Source organism: Helianthus annuus, chromosome 1 (genome assembly GCF_002127325.2).
Source record: "Helianthus annuus cultivar XRQ/B chromosome 1, HanXRQr2.0-SUNRISE, whole genome shotgun sequence".
Taxonomy (NCBI): Eukaryota; Viridiplantae; Streptophyta; class Magnoliopsida; order Asterales; family Asteraceae; genus Helianthus; species Helianthus annuus.
The window spans coordinates 126,374,807-126,396,251 of record NC_035433.2 but is presented as its reverse complement, the minus strand read 5'-3'; the positions used below and the strand labels follow the sequence as shown (position 1 = coordinate 126,396,251).

The 21,445-nt window shown below is 36.0% G+C and overlaps 2 long non-coding RNA genes across 2 annotated transcripts; one reads left to right on the top strand and one right to left on the bottom strand.

Moving 5' to 3' along the window:
* Positions 1-3,319: 3,319 nt before the first annotated feature.
* LOC110871628 lies at positions 3,320-5,319 on the bottom strand. Its single transcript, XR_002553853.2, has 3 exons — positions 5,114-5,319; positions 3,980-4,309; positions 3,320-3,762 (listed from the first exon to the last, which is right to left on the bottom strand). It is a non-coding gene; the product is annotated as an uncharacterized LOC110871628 (long non-coding RNA).
* Positions 5,320-5,331: 12 nt separating this feature from the next.
* Positions 5,332-6,323, top strand: LOC118479791. The gene is made up of 2 exons (XR_004860758.1): positions 5,332-5,418; positions 5,928-6,323. It is a non-coding gene; the product is annotated as an uncharacterized LOC118479791 (long non-coding RNA).
* The last annotated feature ends 15,122 nt before the right edge of the window (positions 6,324-21,445 follow it).

The following is a 21,445-nucleotide window of genomic DNA, read 5'->3' as shown; positions in this document are numbered from 1 at the left end:
ATGAAGAAAAGTGGAAATCAGTTAGAAAATGCTTAGATTATAACGAAATCAATGTTTAAACATGTTAAAATCACTTAGATCTAAGTTATTCTTGGTGGAATGAGGTCACACTTTGAAGTTCATGAGAATCCATGATGACATCACCCTAGAACAGCCCAAATCAGCTGATTTCATGGTGAAAAGTTAAGATTTGATGGTGAAAATGATGAGAAAGTGTGTGCTGATTGAAGAAGTACAAGATTTGAATGGAAAACTTATAAGAATTGCTAGGAATCGAGAGAAAATAGGGCTGGAACGTGCTGGTCGAATGAGAGAGCTGTCACATCACAGTTCATGTAACAACTCTCACAAAAATCAATAATTAGAACGATAATTAGTCAATAAGAAAACCCTAATTGAGACACCCAAGTAATTCTGCATTAGCCCTAGAATTTTCAGAACAATCGGAATCAGGATCAGGGCCCCTAAAACTCAAGGGGGGCAAACCCTAGTTGATAGTTATCCAAACTAACTCGTTGCTAGCATCTGATTAGCTGAAATTTTGATTCAGCAAGCCTAGTCCCGAGCCTAGGCAGCCTATAATTAGACTGCTTAGCTTACGGACCGTAAGGGATCAGGCATACGGTCCGTAAGCGAGTCCCAAAAATTAGTATAAATAGCAGACATCGGGACTTGCCTTCTGTTCTTGTTTCGACGAAGAAATTCGTTGTGTACGAAGAGTTATATCACAATCAGTTCAATAACACACACAATTCACGAAGTGCTGCCGCAATCAGGGTAATAACTCGATCGCTATTACGATTCAACGTCCGATCGATTAGAACTATCCAACGATTGTCCGAGTGCTGCTCAAATTGAGCTTGTACTTTGATTATTCGTCGTGATTTCGACTTGAATATTTGAGTGCTGTTCGGATTCGGACTATGCTCTGTTATTCGTTGTGAATCCGATTGAATTATTAAGTATCGCACTTGTTAATCGATGTGAGGGTTTGATCTCGTGAATTGACGTAACTGCTGAATTAGTTACTAACCCGTTTGTGTGTGTGCATTGTTATTTAAATTAGGTTAATCAAGGCTAATCAGTAGGCTTATACACTGCTCGTTAAATCTGCAATGTGAGTCATTCTCTTTTTATCAACTATTTTACAATACTCCAAATTATTTTCAAAGTGTTATAATTACAGGGACTAAGTCGTGGATATCTTGATTTATTGGTTAGTGGGGTATTGTGCACATTACTATTTCTCCCAGTTAGGTTCATTGACCTACTAGGGAGGAACGTCACTATTAGAGTTCATTGACCTAATAGTGGTATGACCATCGTCACCATTGTGACTTGTCACCATTGTGATAGAAAGCCAGATAAAAATAAGATATGAACCATTGTAATCGCTCTTATGCTGTAATTTATAACTATGGGTCATTTCCTAAAACCTGAATGAACTCACTCAGTATTTCCCGCTGACAAAACCTTTTTCAAACATGTTTCAGGTGATCTGTTGTGAGCAAAAAAAAGTGCCAGGAAGCACTACCAGCTTAGAAAAGTGGCTCATTGTAAATAAATAAAAGAAACATGTTTTGAAAAATAAAGATTTCCATTGAAATCACAGTATTGTAAATTACCGGGTTTTATCCCTAAATTATGTAACGTGCAGTTTTAAATATTAAAAGATCCTGTTTTAAAAAGACTTCCGCTGTCGCCTAAATTAAATACCACGGGATTTCTGTCTCGCGGCTCCTGGAACGGGTCAAACCGGGCCGGGGGCCGTGACAGTTCATGATGTGACAGGTGGTATTTATAGGTGAGTGAGGAGAAAGGCGGTGCACAAGTGATGGATCGAAGGGCGGTTTGATCAGATGGCCATCCGATCGGATGGTCATCCGAACGGATGACCATTCGATCGAATGGTCATTCGATCGGATGGTGGGTGCGAGTTGATTTTCGACGTTTCGTTTCGTGCGTTGAGCGTTGCGATGCGTTTCGAGTAAGCGATGCGATGGTATTACCCATTAATTACACACATAACTTAACCACTAAATATCATAGAAGTAATCCTTAAATCTCGAGTCCGCGATGAGATTGCGTTGCGATAGAGTTGCGATAGAGTTGCGATTGCGTATTCGATTAATCAGCTCAAACATAAATAAACATGCACAAGTAACACATAAGTAGCACACACACGTAAAACAATATCCAGAACTCATAATTTGAATTGCGATGCGATTAGCGATACGTCGGTTAGCGATAAAACTGCGATTTATTATAGATACTCCACATAATACAACTAAAGTAAATAAAACTAGAATACCGATTACAAGTCAAGGAGTATAATCAATAATTAAGCAAGGAGTGACAGATCGTAATTAGCAATCTTTTCTTCCTTTGACTTTGACTTATATCTTGACTTCCAAAACGCGGGTTGTTACACGTACAACGCGTGCCGGGAGAAAAGATTCGATTGTCCGATGAAAAGATTCGGCTCAAGGAATGGGAAATATTAACGATGGATGTCGATAGTTATCCCGAGCCGAAACGTTCGACTTTGCTAAAACTACAAAACGACATCATGAAGAAGCATCAAAGTGGTTGATTTTTTTAAAGTTTATGTTTCTTTTTAATTTGTTAGGATTTTTTTTAAGTTTATGTATTATTTTTTAATATTAATGAAAATGTTTTCTTAATTTATTTGTTAAATGTTAAAAATAGTGGAAGATTAAAAAAAACAAAAAAGTGGTGAGGTAGGATCATCTAGGATCATCCTCTCATTTCCACTAAATTTGTGGGATGGACCATCTTCCCAAGGATGGTGATGTGGCGATGACGTGGCGGATCATCGTCACTTGGAGGATCATCCCCATACTATGTAGCCTTATCGTACGATGCGTACGAGATAACCACATTCACTGTAACATCCCTATTTTCATTATGTTAATAAAATAACTAGAGGCATATATTAATAATGTTTGGTTAAAAATTCAAATAAAACTCATTTAATTATTTATTCATCAAAAGCTCAAAATAAAAATGTTTCGTAATTTCTTTCGTTGAAACTACCGTTTCTATTCAAGGGAGGGCCCACATACAAGAGGTCGGGGTCACACGATCCATTGATTTTTAACCTTTTGGTAGAACGAATATAGGATAGTTTGTTTGTTTTTGTTTTTTTTTTTTTAAGTATCCTTTGTCAATAACATTAGTAATCGTAGATGTGATAGCATCTTCATTCTTAGTAGAAACTAGAAATAGCATCCGCCGCGTTGCGGTCGGGGCCACATATATTATCCGCCAAATGAGTCGATCGTAAAAAATCAAAAGAAATCGAAGAAGATCAAATTAAGCATTTAATCCTAACCTCTAAAAAATAACTTATATAGTCTTTTTTTAGAAAATTTACTTTCATTCAACACCAAACCAAAAGTCTAGCACCTCACCACATAACAGAGAAAAAACAAAGCAGGGAGGTCTATACAACAAAACCAAACCAAAGAAACAAAAGACCCTTAACCCCTTATTAATGAAGAGTGAATTTAGAAAATATAAAAAAAAAAGAATAAGAAATAGAAAAATAAACGCATATTCGTTCGAGCACGCTAGAGAAAAAAGGACCAAAACTCACGTGTTTTTGATGGTCAGAACTTCTTCCATATGCTTTCCCTTGACCCATTCGGTAGTTGGAATCACGGAGTTAACATTTCAACAAACTCTTTAGCTATTTCCCAATTTCAATATTGATACTCGTAGTTGATATATGTATGTATCCTATAAAGGGAAGATAAAAAATCAGTTCCAACTTAAGCTAGTCCACTTTCAAATAGCCTGAAACAACATATGATGACTGAGCTACAACTCTCAAATCAATGAACAGAATAATATATAACATGTCGTGAATGCATGATAGATGCAGCAACATCAAAGAAAAACTAAGACCCCATTTGGTAGAAAGGAATATGATTAAATATTGCCACTCAAATCATACCATTGTTGCACTTCACAAGGGTGACATCTTTTTCATCATAATCTAATATTCCATTCTTTAACAACTTGCTAGCCCATTTGGCAATAGTTGAATTCTGACCCATCTGGACCCAACACCACCAGATCTCTTACACTTTTTTCTCGGACACTCCACTCATCACCAGATCCTACTATCCACCACAATTCTGTCGTTGACGCCTCCACGTCACCTGTTGCAACTCGTACAACACCTTGGTCAAAGAAAAGTAATTCTGCATATGAAGCACAGGGTTCCAATTACACCTCCTCTGTTGTATACATCCAATCACCAGCTATAACGCATGCAAAGGCCCTGCACAGGTTATTACTTATTAGTAAATTCAGTTCGCGTATAGGAATACCTTTCTCAAACTTGAAAAGACATAAGTTGAAGAAAAAAAACATCTTGAGTAGTGAGGCTTTAATCAATGTCAAGAGAAAGTAGTGCGGACCACTGGACCAGATTAGTTTAAGCCGCAAGAATTAACGGTTATCTTTTAAATAGATTGATTGCATTTTTCTGCTAGTTTAATAAAAAACATCTAACGAATTTAAAGTTTGCATAAGTTTGATTAGCAAAAAAATTAGTTACTGTTAATGTGAGTTGTGGATTATCTTTAATCTTGAAACCAATAAAGTTATCTATAGCTGATAGAATCACATGAACCTTTAATTAACCATATTGAAATTAGAATCTATTAGCTTCATTAATACTAAATAATTTTGAGCTTCTTTCACGGTTTATCTCAAATTGGCCAGTCTCCAGATATTGAAATTAGTTTAGGTACAATACTTTACTTAAAATCATACTATTGAGTTTCAAGATTTTGCAACATTAATTTTGGTCAACATATTTAGACTACAAGAAGAATATGAAGGATTACAACTGAAATACCATAAACAGGACAAACCAAATAGCAGGTTAAGCAAAACCCGCCAAATAATGACTATAGCATTCATGTCACATTCACGAATTATCGTATCAAATAAACAAAGACGAACAGTAAAGATTAAAAGCCACAAAACCAACAAAATAAACAAAAGAAGTCAAACCATACAAGTCTGTGACGTGGAAAAAAAAAGGAAAAAATTGACTTCAGTTATGATGAAGAAATACCCTAACAGAAGCGAAGATTGTTATCGTAACACTGAAGATGACGACGCGTTGTTGCTACAATTGACAACATGATAACCGAAAATCCTTGGCGGAGAAACATACGGATTACGTATCGTGAATGCAAAATCAAATTGGTATATCCATGGAGATCAGTTGCGAATCAGAAAATAAGAAATAATCGAGTGGTGAAATCAATTTATGGATCGGAATATGTGGAGAGTAGGCAGCGACAATGGATTTAGGGTTTGCAGAAAGAAAACCGTTGTACAACAATTAAATGCAAATAGTACAACTTATAATGCAAGGTAAATAACTGAAGCATAAGGTACAACACTTAATGCTTAGAATTGTTGTAAATTAGAGTTTTATATAATTGACACAATTCGCTTTAGAAAAATATCCCATCAAAAGAATAATTTACACTAAAACTTGGATCATTTGCAAGATTTAATCACTACATGAAGAATCAACAATCAACTAATAACTTTTAAATAATAAATAATGAAAATTGTTTAAAAAATAAAGAATTAGGCTAGTGGGTATGGTGATGGTCCATCCTTGGAGGATGATCCGCCACGTAGGCGCCACATCATAGTCCTCCCAAGGATGGTCCATCCTCCAAAACTAGAGGGCATGGGAGAATGGTCCTAGATGAGCCTACCCCACAAAAATATGTACAAGTATTAAAGCATAATGTACAAATCTAATTCACAAACTGTTAAAATATACATTTAAAACTCAATTTCATTATTTTACATCTTGTTTACTTTTATGTTTTAGATGACTATTATTTGTTTAATTTTTCTTTGTTCAGGTCATCGATTGGGCTTGAAGCTGTGAGGAGATGGGCTTTGCTAATGGGCTAGGTTGAAGGCCTGGTTATATTCAGGTTTCATACGGGTTTGGAGTACTACTATACGGAGTCTATATAAAAAGGTTTTTACCCAGGTTCATTGGCATACACAAGTTGCTCATTCTCTTTCTAAACGTTCAGGTTCTCTGGCTCTTCATCTTTCTCTCTCCTAGGGTTTGTTCTTAGTTAGTTAGATCTGTTAGATCTCTTGTTGAGATCTTGATTACCAGTGTTTGATCTATCTTTGAGAGTAGCAGATCATCGTGTTGATGATATTGTGCGAGAGATTGTCTATTGTTCATCGTTTCTTTGTAAGAGTTGTTTGTCTTGTGTAATAATAAAGAGTTTTACAGTTAATCCATGTTATTTGACACAAACAAACAACCAAACAAACAAAGAAAGGGGGCCCCACTTGATTTGCTCCGTCCTGGACGTCGAGAAAACGACGGAGACGACGCCGACGTTGGGGGGCGGCATGCAGGTAGGATCGGCGACGGATGGGGACGGTCCAAAGCCGATCCCCATATCGTATAGCCTTAGGCTCAAACCTCTCTAAAGCATTTTCGATGGCATCAGATAGCTTAGTTGCCCTGCCCTGGCAATTGTAACACCACCATTAACTACATTAGGAACAACATACTCGTTGATACAACAATCCTCCCTTAATTTGATCACAATTTATGTGATTTTTCACCTTCATGTGGTATATATCCTCATGATCCATGAACGTCTCATTGTTCTACATATGAAAACTTCATTTTTTATATATTTAGCTCACACATAACGTATTATGTACAAGTTTCAACATAACCTCTTCGTTTTTTTAACTCAACTTCTTTCATTTAATTTGCCTCCATTATGAGGTAAGGACTTCCTGGCCCCTTGGGTAAATTCCCTTTTATTTGGTAAATTCCCTCTTTCATAAATTCAAGTGTAAATTACAAAAATCGTCCTTTATGTTTACACTATATCGCAAAGTGTGTCCTTTGTCTTAAAAAAGTACAAAAAGCATACTTGATGTTTGCAAATCCTTGCATGTTACGTTCTTTAGCCCTAACACAGTTAGTTTTTATGGTTATATCTGACCAAGTTGACCCCACATGAGGATATTTTGATCATTTTACCCTAAATAAAATAATTATGTTTTAAAAAAAATATTATGTATATATATATATATATATATATATATATATATATGTGTATTTTAAAATATATACACAGACAACACACATGTGTAAACCCCATCTCTTTCTCTCTCTAACAACCCTATCACCACCATCACTCACCTACCACCCCTACCATACCATCTGTTTTTCTTCTCCGGTGAAGCACCACTGCCCAAATCCTCCTACCCCATTTTTAAAACCACTAAACCACCACAATTTTACGAAATTAGTAGATCATTAACAAATCTGATCACGCGCCACCCCGGATGTCACACGGCCGCCTCTCCACCCTCTGATATAGGTTGCTACCACTATCAACACCCCAAGTCCCAACCTCCGACCAAGATCTAGTTATGATTTTACAGATCTGGTCCATCCCCATCGACACCAGCTCTCATCTAACGCCGCAATCGAACAAGAAAAGAAAAAGGGGCGAAAGAGAGATTGTTTAGGCGGTGGTGGTGCTTAACAGCGGTGGTCGGCTGGCGGTTCGTTCAGAGTGGCTGGCTGGCCAGAGATCTCTGGTTGAAGCTCAGTGTTCGTTCAGATCAGAAGCAAATATATTTTCGCGAGACCTCTGGTTGTAGCTCTGTGTTCGATCGGAGATGGTAGCTCTGTGTTCGATCGAAGATGGTACAAGATGGATTAACGGTGAGTTTGAGATTAATTAACCGATGAGAATGAAAGTTGAAGAAATAAATCTCAATGATCTCTAATTTTAATTGTTGGCCGGAGGGAATGATAGGTGAGGTTAGCTTTGTTATTCGATCGGAGTTGTCGCAAAGCAGAATAAGAAAAAGAAAGTTACAGAGGTTCGTGTTTGTGATTTCTCAAAGAGGAGGAAAGACAATGCTATTTGGTTCACTGACATGCTTTGCGATGATAGAAATTAAAAGTCAAACTAAATTAAATTTAATAAACCTTTGAGATCCTTTGAAGATATTAATCCCACCAGCAAATAGAGAGATAGGTGAGATGAGGGAGGGTGATTTATTGGTTTATAGTGGTGGTTTATTATAGTGGTAAGAACATGAACTAAAGAGGGATAGAGGGAGAGTTAAGCTAGAGAAAGAGAGTAGAGAAAGAGAGGGACTTATTTATTTATTGTTTATATATTTTTAATATTTTTAAATTCTTTTTTTTTTGTTTTATTTATTGAATAGATTTTAAATATATGAGTAAAATTACCAATCTATCCTGATTTAATCATAAAAACTAATTGAGTTAGGGCTAAAGGATATAGGGGAAGGTTCATTTGAGAAGAAAATTTAATTGAGAAGAAAAAGAACAAAGGGTAATTTTCTAAAACATTAAATAGTTTTTTCACTTATCTCATTTATTATCATTTTTGACTAATTAATTAGTCATAAAGACTAGTATCATCCACACTAACTCTTCTTGCTTACACACATCCAAAGTTATCTTACATATTTCGAAATTCAACCTACACGTTGAAATTTATCATACACAACTCGTAATTTATCCTACACTTTAAATTATTATTTTTTTTTGAAAAAATATATATTTTGAAGATAAGTTACAAAAAATTTAATGTAGCTAGCAATTAAAAAGGAAGAGTACAAATTAATGGCCTATGTAGATTAACAATGTACCCTTATAGTAACATTAAATACTTAAATTAAATGAAGTTAAATAAAGTTTTCTTATTGGTTGAAATTTCGATCTTCTTTTTTCTTCTTACAAAAAATTTCTTCTCATTTAAACTCTCCACAAAGGACATAACATTCAAGGATTTGCAAACATCGAGTACGTTTTTTATACTTTTTAAAAACAAATGACACACTTTGCAATGAGTGTAAAACATAAAGGACAACTTTTGTAATTTACTCTAAATTCAAAGATTTAAGAAAAATGTGATTAAGTACTAAATTCACAACTCTTGTAATACATTTTATCTCCATTTAATGGAATATATTACTAGTGAGGTCACACCTTTTATTAAATCCAAACTCAAAATATTTTACTCAAAGACTTCATTTTACTCACTAAAAAAACAATACTTTAGATAATCTTTCGTGAAGTCAAATACTTCAAACTATTCCTTTATGAAATAGAAATATTTCATAACAATCCTCAAATAAAATAAAAACTTTAAAGTTCTTTGTGAATTCATTTGTGGTTAAAAGACTTCAAATAACCCCTTGTTAACTCCAAGGATTTTACAAAACTTCTTAAAGTCAAAAGATGACTTCATATAATTCCTTTGTTTATGAGTTCCCACTGTGGGTTGCATTTTAAGCACATCTTTATCATATTTGGTAAATTAATGCGAAAATCATTACTTTATTAATAAATGAAATCAGAATTTTGTATAACTGTGAAGTTACAGACTTCATGATATTCATTTATGTAACTCCTTTGTGAAAGTCAAAGGACTTCACATAACTTATTGGAGTCGAACAGTTCATTGCTTCTTTGTTCTTTTGTGAAAGTCATGTAACGACTTGCATGAAAATGTCCTAAAACGCTTCGTAAGTAGAAAACCTGAACCCCTAAAACTCTAATTTTATGAAAAATCAAGAAAAACAAGTTTTATTACTCGGTCGCGTGCCGCGAAGGAGTTAAGATAGGTTTCGCGGGGCGCGACAGCTCTGAGGTTCCGGATAATGATCAAGGCCACGTGTCACACACGAGGCAAGCCTAGGGGATGACAAGGCAGCCCTAGCCGTAGCTAGGGTGGCCCTCGCGGGCCGCGAAGGATCCCTCTTCAAGTTGTCGCGGGCCGCGAGAAACCTAAAAGTTAGCTATATAGAACGTTGCATGGGCATTCTTCTGTGTTCGCAAATTTCTTTAAAAATCACTATCATCTGCTCTAAAAACACGTCCAACATAGTGAAACGCTGCTACAATAACAGGGTAATAACTCGATCACTGCTACGATACAATGTCCGATGGATTAAAACCGATCCGATGGATGTTTAAGTGCTGCCTAAATTTTGGCCTATACTTTGTCATTCGTCGTGAGGGTTTCGATCTCGTGAGTTATCGTGAAAGTTGTATTAAGTTACTAACCTAGTTTCGTTTGCATTTTATTTAACTAGGTTACCGGCTTAACCAGTAGACAGACTCTGTCCGTTTAAATCTATAATGTGACTCATTCTGTTTTTATCAAATTACTTTGAAAAACCCTAAATGTTTTCCAGTTATAATTACAAGGATTAAGTCTTTGCAAATCTTAAATTACTGGCAGTAAGTGAGGTATTGTGCACATTACTGCTGTATTATCACTCTTAGGTGGGCGAGCCTAAATAGTGATACACGTCACTTTTGGGTGACAGGACCCAAAAGTGATATGACCACAGTCATAGATCCGATCGAGTGACAACTGGACCAGATAATTATAAGATTGTGGCAATTGTAATCGCTCTTAATACTGTGAATTATAACAATGTGTCTTTTGTACAAATTGAATGCACTCGCCAGTATTTCCCGATGATCAAATCTTTTTAAAACATGTTTTAGGTGATTTACTGTGAACAAGGAAAAGTGTCGCGTAGGACTCCAGCTTGAATGAAGTGGCTCGGTAAATAAATAAACATGTTTTATGTAAATCGGGGATTTTCAGTAAAATTCCTTTATTGTAAATTACGGGGTTTGTCCCGAAACCTATAATAAAATAATTGAGTGTTTTTAATTTAAACGATCCTGTTAAAATTTCTGCTGCCAAATTAAACACCAATACCACAGGTTTCTGTCGAGCGACTTCTGAACCGGGTAAAACGGGTCGGGGGTCGTGACAAGTCAAATGACCTCATATAACACCTTGAAGTCGAAGACTTCACATACTCCTTTGTGAAAGTCGAATGACTTCAAATAACTCTTTGAAGCCAAAGACTTCATTAACTCCTTTATGATAGTCGAATGACTTCACATAACTCCTTGAAGTCAAAAACTTCATTTTCTTCTTTGTGAAAGTCGAATGACTTCAACAAACACCTTGAAGTCAAAGCTACATGAACTCCTTTTGTGATAGTCGAATGACTTCACATAACTCCTTGAAGTCAAAGACTTCATTTATTTCTTTGTGAAAGTCGAATGACTTCACATAACTCTTGGACTTCATTTACTACTTTGTGAAAGTCCACTTCATATAACTCTTTGAAGTCAAAGACTTCATTTTACCCCCATTAACCCCCCTTGTTTATTGTAATACTATAAAGTCCGTTATAAAAATAAATCAGTGCATCATGTTTATTACTACATGGGCCATGCGTAGTAATCAACACGATATTCTCAAGTATTCTTATACCTGCTATATAATATTCCAAATAGACAAGTTAATTTTTTAGAAATATTGCCTTGTTACTCCCTTCAGGCTCACAGAGTTTCATCGGTCAAGTCTCGGATCTAAAACCCCTTATAAATTAAGAGCACACAAGGTTTGAGTTTAAGTATCAACATTTTACTTAAATCCCTCAAACAAGGGCTCTGATAAATATTGCCTTGTTACTCCCTTCAGGCTCACAGAGTTTCATCTGTCAAGTCTCGGGTCTAAAACCCCTTATAAATTAAGAGCACACAAGGTTTGAGTTTAAGTATCAACATTTTACTTAAATCCCTCAAACAAGGGCTCTGATACCAACTTGTTAGACCCTAATTTAACCCATGTTCGTACATAATAGTTAGTTTAACTACATTATAAACTAGTTGTGCATGAACATCATAAACTTAACCTAACTATCACATCACATCTTGATCCGTAAGGGATCACACATCTCATACGAAAGGTTTAACTTTATACATTGAAACTCTTTTCAAGTTGTTAAAATGTTATATTTCAGGTCATCCATTTTGGGCTCATGAATATAAGTTGGTCAGCTCACATTTTGCTGGGCCTCAGTAGAACATCGGGCTTATATTTTTGGTCTGAGCATACAAGTTGTTATGTTGTTATAAGTTTGTTATAAGTCGTTCAAGTGGTTGCAACAGGTTATAAAGATGGAGGGTGTAAACTGTAAAATGAGAAGGACTGCGATCATCTTCAGTCAATCTTTTGGACCTGGATGTAACTTCATATGGCTACTTGTATATAAGGGATGTTATCAGTTCATTTGTTTAGTTCTCCTCTCACATTTTTCACACATTCACTCTCTGTATCTTCTGTATCGTTCTAGGGTTTCTTTCTGCGATTGCTGCGATTGTTGCAGCTGTTAGTTGTACAGTTGAATCTCTCATTTGTGTCTGAGAGATTGTGGTTAGTGCTTTATAGATGATCATCTGTTGATGATCATCGAACAGTTCTTGTATTTCTGTATTGTTAGACCTTACTTTTGTAAGATCTGTTTGGGATATTGGGGGGTAATCATTTCGGGTTGGTTTAATAAGAGTTTTGCCACCGTTTTATCGCTATATTTTGTGTTCGTTGTGATTTTATAGTGTTGTGTGTGGAAATCAATCATAATACAATAGTTTTTAACATGGTATCAGAGCCTTTTTCTTCTTCCTGTGTATTTTAGTTCTTTGTTGTCTGTTATTGTTTGTTGTTCTTATTTCTAGCGTTTCTGTGCTCGGAATCCTTGTTGCATTCAGATCTGCTTTGATTTGTTACTGTTGGAAGTGGATCGGGATTTAGATTGAAACCCTAACTTGGGGTTTCAAAGCTTCTTCTCTGCGTTACACTCTGCGTTAGTCTCTGAACCCTAGAAGGTTCAGGGCAAACTAACCAGTTGGGTTGTTTGGAGTTTTTTCTTATATCAGATTTTGTAGTTCTCGAAAAGTACTGATCTGGTACTTCTAGGAGCTTTTGCACCCGCTGTAAGATCTTTCCTATCTCTTTAGTTTTGTCTTTGCATCATATCATTTCTGAGTCTAGGCATCCCCTGTTTACCGGACTAGTCGGGCCGGCACTTGATCGAGTCTGTTTGCTAGTTGTTGCATTGTCTGTTTGTACGTGTTTAGTTTTGTATTATTTCTGTTTGTTATTGGTGATATCTGTTCTGTGTTTAGTCTTTGTTCAAGTTTTGTTGTCTTTCTTTCCCATTGTGATTTATACTGGTTTAGTTGTGGCTCTTGAGTAAAGGCTTGTCCAGGCACCATAGAGTGATGAACCTGGAATCTGGTCCCTGACTCAGTTTCGCCTTAGGTTCTTTATAATTGTTGTTTCATATTTTGTTCATATTTTGTGTGTTATCTGCCTGGTAACTTCTTTAGTCTGTTTGTTGGTTTCTTTGTGTGCTGTTATCATGGGTGATGGTGAAGGTACCTCTATCACTCTTATTAGCAAGTTAGATATAGGAAACCCTCTTTATTTGCATCCTGGTGACTCAAGTGCTTTGACTATAGTTAGCATAAAGCTTAAGGGCACTGAGAATTATGCTGCTTGGTCTAGTGCTATGAAACTTGCATTAGAAGCAAAAAATAAGTTTGGTTTCATAACTGGTAAATGTGAAAAACCTGATGATAACGATGTCTTAGTTGCCCAATGGGATAGATGCAATTCTGTGGTTTTGACTTGGTTATTAAATTCTGTGTCTGAAGAGTTCTTTTTAGGACAAGTCTTCTCCAAACTTGCATCTGAAGTTTGGACAGACTTGAAAGAAACATATGATAAGGTAGATGGTTCTGTTGTCTATGATTTATATAAACGGATTAACTGTATTTCACAAAATGGTAGTTCTGTGGTTGAGTATTATAACAAGCTGACAACAATGTGGAAGCAGTTTGATGCAATGGTGCATCTGCCTTCATGTTCTTGTCAAGCAGCCAAAGACTACAATGATTTTTCAACTTTAATCAAGTTAATGCAATTCCTCATGGGCCGTGATGATGTGTATCAACCTGTGAGGACAAATTTGTTGACAAGAGAACCATTTCCGTCTGTCAAGGCTGCTTATGCTTTGATTTCTAGAGAAGAGTCTCATAGACTCTCTAGTAGTGGGTCAAAGAGTCACTCTGTTGCTTTTGTGACTAAGTCAAACCAGTCTAATCAAGGCTATGACCCTAGAAGGAGAAATTTTAGAGGACCTAACCCAAACTTGAAATGTTCTAATTGCAATATGTTAGGTCATATGGTAGATCGATGTTTTGAGTTGATTGGTTATCCTCCTGGTATGAAAAAAAGACCTGTTGGTCAGTCTAGTAGAAACAATGTAGGTAATAAGTCTAATCAATCTGCTGCTCCTTCTAGTTCTGTTGCATCTGCTCTTCCTTTTACTCCCGAGCAGATTTCTAAGTTGATAAATTTAGTTGGTGAGAAGTCAGGAGGAGAGCATTTGAAGTCTAATATGGGAGGTGAGTCTAGTTATGTGAATAGCTTTATTAGTTGTTCCAGTGTTGTTAATTTCGAACATGATTATAGTTGGGTTGTTGATTCAGGAGCAAATCAACATATGATTAAAACTGATAAAGACATGATTAATTGTGTTGATGTTTCTGAGTGTGGTTTAAAAGTTGGTCATCCCAACGGAACTAGTGTAAATGAATTAAAAATTGGTGAGTTAAAACTGATTAACAATGTTGTTTTAAAAGATGTTTTTTATGTTCCTGGGTATAGTGTTAATCTTCTTTCTGTGCATAAGTTAGCTAAAGATAATAACCAACTGGGGTAGCCCAGTTGGCCACCGACACCCACCTCTTCCCAGAGGTACCGGGTTCGAGTCTTGGGAGTGGCGTATGTCGCCCAGAGTAAGAACTCGACAAGGGGAATTCACCGCGGAGATAGCTTGGTCGGGTAGCGGCTCCCGGAGTGGGATCACTCCGGCGGTTGGGAGGACCGTACACTATCCCCCCTAGCTAAAGATAATAACATTGGTGTTTTGTTTAATGAGAGTAATTGTATGTTACAGGATTTGAAATCAAAGAAAATCCTGGTGACTGGTAACCAGGATAATGGGTTGTATTTTGTTGGTAGACATGGTAATTCAGTGAATTTATGTTATAATAGTGTTTTGAAATCCAATATGTGGCACAGTAGGTTAGGCCACCCTTCAGATCATGTTCTGGTTGTGTTAAGAGATAAATTAGGAATTAAATCTATTGAGCATGTCCATGTGAAATTTGTCACAAGTCTAAACAAGTTAGAGTGCCTTTTCCTTTAAGTGATCATAAGTCTAAGAGTATTGGTAGAGGTGCACAAAAAAACTGGTTTTAGAATCGAAACCGGAAAAAAAATCGAAACTGGTTTTTTTTTAACCGGTTTTTTTATAACCGGTTTTTTTTTTAACCGCCGGTTTTTATACCGGTTACTATTCTTGACTTCAAAAACCGGTTATTAACCGAACCGGTTATTAAAAAACCGGTTAAAACCGGTAAAAACCTGGTTTTTTTGGGAAAAACCGGTTAAAAACTGGTCCCAACCGGTTATACCGGTTATTGTTTTGGACCTCAAAAACCGGTTAGTAACCGGAACCGGTTATAAAAAGAAACCGGTTTTTATTTTGGGTGAAAAACCCGGTTTTTTAATAACCGATTAACCGATTTGTACACCTCTAAGTATTGGTGATCTAGTACACTTAGACTTATGAGGTCCATATAGAGTTGCAAGTTATGAAGGATACAAGTATTTTTTAACTATAGTTGTGACTATTCTAGGTTTGTTTGGTGTTATTTGCTTAGAAATAAAATGGAGGTCTTTGAAAATTTAAAAGATTTTTATGAACTTATATTTTAACTCAGTTTAAAACCAAAGTAAATGTGTTTCGTAGTGATAACAGAACTAAATTTGTTAATAATCTGATGAATGTTTTCTTTAAAGAAAAAGGTATAATACACCAAACATCCTGTTCATATACACCACAGCAGAATGGTGTAGTTGAACGAAAACATAGACATCTATTAAACATAGCCAGAGCATTGATGTTTCAGGGTGGGCTACCACTGAGGTTTTGGAGTGATTGTGTGCTAATTGGTGTGTATTTGATTAACAGGCTTCCGTCTTCTGTGTTAGTAGGAAAGAGTCCTTATGAACTTATGTTTGGGTTTGAACCCTCCTTGTCACATCTGAGGTCTTTTGGTTGTTTATGCTTCAGTAGCGTGTTGAATGAGTCTGATAAATTCGCTTAGCACGCTGATAAGTGTGCTTTAATAGGTTATTCAAATGTTAAAAAAGGATATAAACGGTGGAGTTTAGATGAGAAAAAAAACTTTTTTTCTAGAGATGTAAAGTTTTATGAACATGTTTATCCTTTCAAGTCTAAACTCTCAGTGATAATGTGGATAAAGTTAGTGTTGATAAAAGTTTAAATCATGTAAATTTTTTTTTATATGAAGCATATTCACCTGAATATCTCAAACTCCCAATGATGAAGAAGGTATAGTCAGATCTCATGACATTGTCAGTGATGATCAGCAGTCGGTTCCCTCTACATCTGTGATGTGCTAAAAGTAGTTTAATAAAAACAACTAAAATTAACCAAAATCTAGACTCAAAGTAAGACTCTAGACTCTCTAAACTCGACTAAACTACTAACCGGCAAGTGAACCGATCGACTCTGGTAAAGCTAAGTAAGTCCGGATATCGAACCCACGAGACTCAATTAAATTACGCTAAGACTCTATCTAGACTAAGACTGACACGACTCACTAATTGTCTATTTGATTGGGGAGTTTCTAAAAATCCTAAATTTGCAAATAAAGATTAAACTAAATTAATTAAAATAACGAAACACGAACTTGGACGAAGACTTAAACCAGTGACGATGAAGATTACCTAGGCTAGACGCAGGTTTAACTTGGAGTGGATTTCTATTTGAAACTAATGTGGTATGGAACCGGGATCTTATGATACTAAACCTATTAAAACAGCAACTAAGCCCCTCAACCCTTCTCGAGGTGAAACTTATGGCACTACCTAGGCCGTTACGACTACTGGTTGTTAGATTTCCTTACAGTCCTCTAACTTCTTGCTAATGCCTTAATATGACAATCTACCTTACAGCGGGAAAGTCTAAGGCAACTATGGTTTCTAACATGGTTTAATAGACAAGAGAATGATTAGGGAACTAAGACCGATTTCTTACAAAACCTAATCCTAGCTATATACCAAACCGAGACCTATTAATAACCCCGAGCCTTACAGCGACAAGATTAGTAGAACACTTGATTTTATAAGATTACCGAATATTACTTCTAAGGTTATTCGCGCGATTTCACCTTAAAGAGTTAGAGATTTATTATGTGATAAAGACCGTCACCTAAATCTAAAACCCTAGCACGACTCTATTATGTGATATAGACCGTCACCAAGAATCATACGAAGCAATAATCAATATTCAAACAATAACAAGCATGCATATACACCAAATCAAAATACCATAATCGTTTACTTTTCAAGAAAACCCATAAACCACATTAATAACGAATAAAATCCAAACTTTATTAAACCATTGTCGTAAGCCTAGGTAGTTTATGAAATTTAGCCAAGAATCATGGTCTTAAAAATAATCAAACAAAATCTCAAACAAAAATTCATCAAAGTAAAAACAAGAAACTAGAAAATAAAAGAAATCATAAGGTAGAACCCGTAAATTTCTTGATCTCTAAGCAGGGGCGGACCTAGCTCTTTATGAGCTGTAGCACGGGACAGGGCTCAACTTCGTGTCGGTAGTGTATATTTATATATATATTTTTCGGTTTTATAGAAATGATACCCCTAAACAACTACGAGGACACCCTAAATGTAAGTGAAAATGAGATGAAAATAAATTTTCCGGTCGCCGATAATGAATAATCTGGTCAGCAAAAACTTGCAAATAATATGAAGTTTATTAAGGTCTTGAAGGGATAATACTAGCGATATCGATTAGAAAAAGAGTGGAGATAAACTTTAGTGCAAGAAAAATGAGCTAAACACTAGGGGATCGAACCATTCCGAAGTTGCCGGAATTCCGCCGGAATAGTCGGAGAAGATGAACTGAAGAACGGGTGTTTGTTTTATTTAATTTTGAAAGTTTTGATATTGTACAATATTAGTCCCTGTAATTCTTAATATATTTAAAACAGGTTAGGAACTTTAATCCCTATATATTTCTAAACTTTGCCAATCAATACCTAGCTTTATAACTAAAATCTATTATGAATTTATTTCTTTAACTTGTCAAGCGAAAAAAAAACTAGTTCTTAGATTCCAATTATAAAATTATAAAATAGGATTCCATTTAATTTTATAAAGTTAGAAATTACTTATAAAAACTGAAAATTAATAACTGAGTAATGAATAGTGATATAACGCCCTATAACGCCCCTATATGACGTGGCGTGCCACGTGTCGCATAACGCCCCCAAAGGGGCTTTGTGACTACGGATGACCTATGAAGATGAAGTTTATTGGGATTATGAATGAAAAAGCAAAAAGTTAAAGCAGTGAATATAATCAAACTTCATTTAAAATGGACGGTGTCGATTAGATCTTGTAGCACATTACATTTCATTAACTAAAATAATGTGTCGTTCATTAATTAAAAGTAATATATATAATAATGACCCAACCTTTATCTTATTATTAAAGCCCGAATCTATTGTTAGCCAAAACAGTTTATATGTTAGCCCAAAATACAAAATAAGTTAATAACCCTTTTGAAGTTTCAAAGCGCGGCAGTGGAGTGTTGGAAGGAAACGAAACTTCGACCTGAGTGCAGGGGCCAGACGCTGATCAGTGCTCACCTAAACAAGAACAGGCAACATAGTTCTTGTCCTTTAGTTTATCGGGTAGTGAAGCTAGCTTTGCTTTTACTAGTTTCAACCGCAACCGTTGCACGGTGAAAAAAAAAATTTTTGGGACACCCCTGAGTTAACGTTCTGGTTCCGCCGCTGTCTCTAAGCTTCCCACTTGACACCAATAATTCCCGAGCTTGATTTCTTGCAAAACAGTTCGCTCCTGATTATCTTTGTTCGTCTGATATTGCGTCCCCTTCTCTCTTCGTGCCTCTGATCTCTTTTTTTTTATGTCCAGCCGTCTCCAAGATATATAAGGAATGATATTCCTTTTTCCCCAAGAATACGCGTCTCCACCCTTTCCTCGTATCATGGGCTTGGCCCAATTAATTTCTGTTGTACAAAAAATAATAGCCGCCTTCTTTTTGTTTTTATACGTAATATATGTATTCAAAAGGTGGTGTCCAATCTAAATCCTTTGTGCCTTCAACGTGCGAACCCCTCTGATGTGTGGCTAATTATGATATGCCTCTATATATTGCTTCTTTTCCAAGGTTAATTATATATCTCAGGTCCATTCAAAAAGTGGCGTCTAAGTTGAATTGCATGGATTACGGTTTTGATCTTAATAATTATAATTGTTCAATCAATTAATCCACAAGGCCCAAAACCATAATTAATGTAAACTTGTTGGGCCGATGATGTATCTCGAATTCATGTAGAAGTGATGTCATTGTGTTGTGCAATATGAATTCTTTTTCCAAGTATGACGTCTAATGTTGACTCCCAAAATTATAATATATGACATTATGGTTTAATACTATATATATAGCGGGCCCGGTCCACTAAAGAAAAATAGTTGCAACTTTAATTCGGTCACTGGCACTTCACTCTGCCTAATTGGCTGGTCATTTCCATATTACTCGTTTTTGCTTCATTTGCATCAGGACCTGGACCAACACAAAATAATGTAATATAATACTAAAAACTATAAAAAAAACAAATAAAACTATACAATAATTATACAATTTACACGGGACAAATATGTCTATTTTACCACTTATCAAATATCCCCACACTTAACATTTTTTCGTCCCTGAAAAAGAATTATGCAAAACGGAATCATAGACTAGATAATCGTTTGGGACAAAAGCTTAAATTACTTATTAAAATCGAAACTTGTGTTAGCCGCGATTGCAAGTATATTTGTCCTCTTAAACCTAAACTCGGTTCCAAGCCCTTATCATGCAATTTAGTTCAATTATGGTCAATCTACCTAGGGTCTCACGCTAAGAATCGCAAGTCCACCTAATCCCCCCTCAAGCTTACAGGACAAAAGGAACAACCACTGGGTTATTTCCTAACCGTTTTATACCAAGATCAAGAGAGTTTAAAGTCAATTTTTTTCTCATTTTTTTTCTCATTTTTTTTTCATCACTTTTTTTTTCTTTTCATTTTTTTAACGAGCGTAGACGTTGCTTTCCCTAACCCAGAGGCATTCCGGCTGCAAAGTCACTATCCCCAACTCGGATTACTTAGGCTTCGGTACTTTTTTATTCGCAAATTCGATTTCACACATCCTAGAGGTATTCCGGCTGTAGAGTCGCTATCTCCAACCAAGATTACATAGAACTGCGCTACTTTCATTTAGTTTCTAGCTCTTTTTTTATATTTTTTTATTTTTTTTTCTTTTCTTTCAACGAGATATGATAAGAAACTCTAACGATCTTAACTTATAACGGCATCCCTTATACTATTATTGGCGGTTTCAATTTCCCCACTTTCCCTAGATAAAAACCCACTAGTAGACCGACAATTAGGTATATTTAAGATAAAAGGAACCCAGAACCGAATCGAGCCTACCCGCACATCCCAAACTAGACACAAGCTCAATTATTTTATCTTATATTATCATTATTAGAACCCGAACAAAAATACAACTTTTCTATCATTTTCCGTTTTTTATTTTGCAAACTTCTTATTTCAAAAGACATTTTCTAATTTTTTTAATTTTTTTGGATTTTTGAAAATTTTTAATTAATTTTTTTTTACTCAAGACTCTACTAACTAAGACACTAAACGATAGTTTCCCATCCCCACACTTAAACTCTACATTGCCCTAACCATTGGGTGTCAGCCCAATGGCCACCAGCCCGCATTCTAACCCGGAGGTGGCGGGTTCGAGTCTTGCTCATTCCCAATGCCCCTACGGTAGCGGATTTACCCCCAGACTCAGGCTTGCTGGGTGGCGGTCTGCGAGGTGGGATCACCTTGGCGGTTGGGAGGACCGTGGAATATCCCCCCCCCCTCCAACTTTACATTGCCCTCAATGTAGGATGGAAACCGACTCAAAAAACTAAAAAATAAATAAAAAAATAAAAGATAAAGGGCATAAATGGAAAGGACTTAGCTGGTTAATAACGCGTAAGCTCCCACAGTCTCGTCCAATCCAGCTCGATCGTAGCATTTCGGTCGCGATCGGCTTTGACTCTGACTGGTATGCTTAGTAAATGCCTGATATCTGATAAGCAGCTCCAAAATCACCCGAATGGAGATTAAGTATGGGTGGTACGATTCAAACCTGCATAAACAAATACAAGCAAAAACCCAAGCAGTACCGAATCGACACAAAAATTGACTCAAAAACTACTAAATAAGACTCATGATACAAAATAAACGACTCAACGCCACAACTACCGAAAA